Source organism: Acomys minous (genome assembly GCF_964271855.1).
Source record: "Acomys minous genome assembly, chromosome: 12".
Taxonomy (NCBI): domain Eukaryota; kingdom Metazoa; phylum Chordata; class Mammalia; order Rodentia; family Muridae; genus Acomys; species Acomys minous.
The window spans coordinates 1,757,586-1,762,816 of record NC_140493.1 but is presented as its reverse complement, the minus strand read 5'-3'; the positions used below and the strand labels follow the sequence as shown (position 1 = coordinate 1,762,816).

At 48.3% G+C, this 5,231-nt stretch overlaps 1 long non-coding RNA gene across 1 annotated transcript; it reads left to right on the top strand.

The window, feature by feature from the left end:
• The first annotated feature begins 278 nt into the window (after positions 1-278).
• On the top strand, positions 279-5,026 carry LOC311579296. The gene is made up of 3 exons (XR_014773109.1): positions 279-313; positions 869-1,041; positions 4,692-5,026. It is a non-coding gene; the product is annotated as an uncharacterized lncRNA (long non-coding RNA).
• The last annotated feature ends 205 nt before the right edge of the window (positions 5,027-5,231 follow it).

Sequence of the window (5,231 nt, the reverse complement as noted above, 5' to 3'; positions counted from 1 at the left end):
TCAGATAGTGTCGGATGTAGGGCCATCCAAGGCTTTCTCAGAGGCTCCGACGAAACGGACAAAGGTGTACTGGATGGTTTTACGTCAATCTGATGCAAGCCAAAGTCATCTGAGGTGAGGGAACCTCAGCTGAGAGAGTGCCTTCATAATATCAGGCTCTAATCAGGCTGTAATCAGGCCTGTAGGGCATTTTCTCAATTAGTGATTGATGGGGGAGTGCCCAGCCCACTGTGGGCGGGGCCATCCCATCCCTGGGCTGGTGGTCCTGGGTTCTATAAGAAAGCAGGCTGAGCAAGCCATGAGGAGCAAGCCTGTAAGCAGCACCCCTCCGCCCCCCCACGGCCTGACCTATATCTTCCTGCCCTGTTAGAGTTCCTGTCCTGACTTCCTTCAATGGTATGGTATGGAATGCCAAACAAAATTAACCCTTTCCTCCCCGAGTTGCTTTTGGTCATGCTGCCTCATCACAGCAGTAGTAACCCAAACTAAGACAAAAAAAAAAAAAAAAAAAAAAAAAGAATGCTGATTCTGTGTTCTGTGTCCTTGTCCCTGGAGCTGAGTTGGCAAGCTCCAGTCTGGAGCTGGGACAAAGCCTTGAAGGAGTTAAGGGTTTGGTTCCTGGGAACCCGGCTCCCGCTCCTCACCAGGCGAGGGCTGTGGTTCTCAGTCCTAAGGCAGTTGTGTCTGAGGTGCCCTGTGTTCCCTTTGCCAGTGTTGCTTGGTTTTCGCTTTCTGCCGACCTTGGCACACATTCCCCTGCCACAGTCCGCCAGGCGCTGTGCTTCTTAATAAACTTGCTTGACATAAGCTGGAAGCTCACGTGAGACCTCCTGGTCCCAGCTTCCGTCTTCCATATTTTCTCATCCAGGCCCTCCCCTCGACCTCTCAAGCTTGGGACCTTTATTCCTGTGGGTTCAATTGAAGATAGTTCTGAGCTGTTGAAGCTGTGACGTGCTTGGATGCAGAGGTGTTGAAAGCAAGCTGAGACTGAGCTGGACGGACTGGACCCTTCCTGCTGGCTGGCTTTCACAGTAATGAAAGGTACTGGTGTAGACTGCTAGGGAAAAGTGTCACCAACAGTCCTGCTCAGCTTTGAACCCTGAGTGCTACTGTACCAAGCAAGATGTACCCACAATGAAATAGCAGACATGACTGCTGACTGTTGTGGGTGCAGCCAGCTGCTTTCTGTTCGGATTTAAGGCCTGGGCACAAGAGGGAACTCACATCCAGTTCTAGAAATCAGGATAAAAGAGAGAGTGAAGGGATCACAAGTCCCCCGTGGAAAAGCCATGGTTATTGTTAAATGGATGTCTTACACCTGTGAGATTACTAGCTAAGCATCAGGTTTATACCCACAGCTTGGTGCTGCTGTCAGCCTGGATTGATTGTAGAAGGAAACTTAGTTTTGCAGCGGGCGGCACACTACAGACACACTGTTCAAGCTCTTGATGATCATTGGTTGTTTCTGTAGCATAACAGTTCAATCAGCAGCCATAGAGGGAAGAAGGTAATCAAAGCTCCATTACCCTCTCTGAAGCCCAGAGAGCGTTGTGAAAGAGAGGGAGGAAAGATTCAGGCAGTAGCCAAGCATGGTAGCTCACACCTTTAACCTCAGCTCTTAGGAGGCAAAGGCAGGTGAATCTCTGATTTCCAGGCCAGCTGGGGCTACATGCGAGGCCATGCCCCAAAAGTAAGGAAAAGAAAGGAAGGACTCAGGAAGTAAAGGAAGATTCTAAAATTTACAGGACTCAGACTTTCCTTTCCCGGGGTGATAGAAGCAGAAACACATTAAAAGCTCAGCCCCAGTGGACGTGAGAATCCTGCTGGCCTAGCAAGAGTGCCAAGTGACCCTGTTTGTAGCCTATGGTAACAGAAGTCATGGAACTCTGCTATTTGAAGAAATATCAGGTGCCACAGCCAGCGTAGCCATGGGTATCACAAGGACATGGGAGAAGAGTCATGGAAGAAAGAGAACCCAGAGCTCTGTGCTTGCCTCTAGAGTGAACAATTTTTATTTTTCCCACCGTTGTTTAGCTAGACGCTAGAGAAAGAGAGCTGCGAGCCTGGGATCACATCTGGATCAGGGTTTGTGCTTGAGAAAGGAGCTGCAGGCTTTCACCCCGACAGACCATCTGAGCCCCAACAGTCAAGTATGTGTGGGTGACCTATGGCTTACAACAATGACACTTCAGCTCCAAGTGTTTTATTTATTTGGTTTGGTTTTCCAAGGCAGGGTCTCTCTGTGTAGCCCTGGCTGTCCTGGACTCGCCTTGTGGACCAGGCTGGCCTGGAACTCACAGCGAAGATCCACCTGCCTCTGCCTTCCAAGTGCTAGGAATGAAGGCGTGCGCCACCACATCTGGCCAAGTGATTTTTTTTTAATGAGGCTGAAGCATCATTTCTCTAAGCCACAGGAGAGGGGAGCCCTCTTACTTTAGGGGTATAGCCACTGACAGGTTGACTGTGACCCAGTAAATAACTCCACATCCATGTTCATGCAAGCAAGCCTAGTTAAATTCAGTGGGATGTAATAAGCAAACCAACAAACAAACAATAAAAGTATTTAAAAGGCCAGAGGAGATGACTCTGTGGGCTAAGGCACTTGGTTCCAAGACTGAGGACCTGAGTTTAATCCCCAGGGACCACATGGTATGAGAGAACTGACTTAAAAAATTGTCCTCTAACCTCTACACACCCACACATACAAAAACACACAATACATAGGTAGGTAGATAGATAGATAGATAGATAGATAGATAGATAGATTGGAGCGATAACTCAGAGGTTAAGATTGCAGAGGACTCAGGTCAATTCCCAGCTCACAATAATCTGTTACTCCAATTCCCAAGGACCTAACTTCTTCTGCACTTCAGAAGCACAAGTCTTGCACATGACACATGTGTATACATGCAGGCAAAATACTCACACACATAGGATAAATACATCCTAAAATTATAAAAGTAAATGCAATAAAACTTTCAAAGAATTTTTTTAAAAATCATATAATAAGCAGGCATTGCTGTGTGTAATACAATATCAGTCAAGCCTCACAAAGCTTCATAGTATAGTGTGGGAAGGTGAGACAGCCCTTAAGAACACAGCTGAAGCCGGGCGTGGTGGCGCACACCTTTAATCCCAGCACTTGGGAGGCAGAGGCAGGCAGATCTGCTGTGAGTTGAAGGTCAGCCTGGTCTACAAAGTGAGTCCAGAATAGCCAAGGCTACACAGAGAAACCTTGTCTTAAAAAAACAAAACAAAGCTGGGCATGGTGGCGCACGCCTTTAATCCCAGCACTCGGGAGGCAGAGGCAGGCAGATCGCTGTGAGTTCGAGGCCAGCCTGGTCTACAAAGTGAGTCCAGGACAGCCAGGCTAACACAGAGAAACCCTGTCTCAAAAAACCAAAAACAAACAAACAAACAAACAAAACAAAACAAAACAACAAACAAAAAGAACACAGCATGGGGGGGGGGCAAAGAAGATGGCTCTGTCAGGAAAGCGCTTGCAGGAGTTTGCCCGGAGTTCAGGTAGAAAGCCCCATGTGGTAACGTATGTTTATAATCCCAGCTATGACCAGATGGGCGGTAGAGACGTGTGAAGCCTTGGAGCCTAGACTACTTGTCAAATTCCAGACCAATGAAAGACCCCATCATCACAAAAGTGGGAGGAATCTGAGAAGTGACATTTGGGGAACCCCATTGACCTTCATATGTTCAGGAGCACATGCACACACATGCACACGCATGCACACACAGGCACACACAGAGAAGTGGGAGATATGACAAGGCTGACCAAGAACATTAACTCTTTGGGTCACTCAGCAGCCGTTTGTCCAGCTGCCTGGGTGGAATTCTGGGCTAGGGATTTTCTTACCCACCAGCCACATGGGCCAGGAAAGTGCAGGCTTTGTCTCTACTCCCCAATCCTTCTCTTGCCCCCCACAGCCCCCTCCCACCTCAACCCCCAACCCCCAACCCATCCCCAAGACTGCAGACCTGGCAGCAACCGCCTTGGATAATGCATGCACCTGCCAGGGCTCAGCACACCCTCTACGAGCTAGCCTTCCATGGACGCAGACAGAGCGGAGCTATCCTAAATCCGAGTTAGAGTTCCCTGCTCAGCCAGACTCTGTACGAAGAAGCCCCAGCCCCAGGGATGCCTCTGACTTGGCCACTGGAAGAGATACAGACAGTTGGGAAGACAGACAAGGGTAGCGGACCCGAGGAGAGGAGCAACCTCATGGCCGTGGTGTCCAGTTGCAGCCCTACACTTCCTAGCTCTGCGACTGTGAGGTTCATCCACCTCAGTTTTTATCATCTGTCAAATGGGCCAGTGATGATGACTGTTCTGGCTACATAAACAGGGGTATTGTTTAATAAAACTTTCAGGGGATGGGAATAGTGTTAGCTTTTAAGCATTTTTAGTTTACTTATGTATATGGGTATTTTGTCTGCATGTCTGTCTATGTGTGTGTGTGCATACCTGACGCTTGTGGAGACCAGAATAGGGCATCTGACACGCCCCCCAACCCCCCGCAAAGACTAGAGTTACAGATGGAGCTGACAAGTGGGAGCTAGGAATCAAACCAGAGTCCTCTGGGAGAGCAGCCATCACTCCCGCCCTGTAAGTGTTAACCTTTGCAGTTGACATTTTACAAAGGTAAATGTTTGTCTGTGTCCTTCCCCATCCACAGTAGCATCAGCAGCCCACAGAGCTCCATCAGATCGTTATGTTCTAGAACCTTCCCTGTCCACAGCAGCATCAGCAGCCCACAGAGCTCCATCAGGTCATTATGTTCCAGAACCTTCCCCATCCACAGCAGCATCAGCAGCCCACAGAGCTCCATCAGATCATTATATTCTAGAACCTTCCATCAGGTTTTTGACAAAAGAAAATATTTCTTAATCCTCACCACAGCACTGGGAGGTGGTTATTGCTAATAGCCTTATTTTTTAGAAGTGGAAACTAAGGTTCAGGAGATTAAGTGCTTTTTCCAAAATGATGTAACTAGCTAAGTGCCAGAAGCAGGATTTGAACCGTGGCCTATGGGTTCCATGCTCAACGCACATGTGTAGACTTGAACCGAGGACTAGATCCCTAAGTGCCCAGGGAGTCACAGATTGAGTGCCCTGTGTGGAGTTGTTGAGGGTTTTCAGGCAGCACCTCCCACTGTTTATTTTAATGGGAAGTAATAAAATATTTGGAAAGCACCGACTTGTAGATATCGCCACCA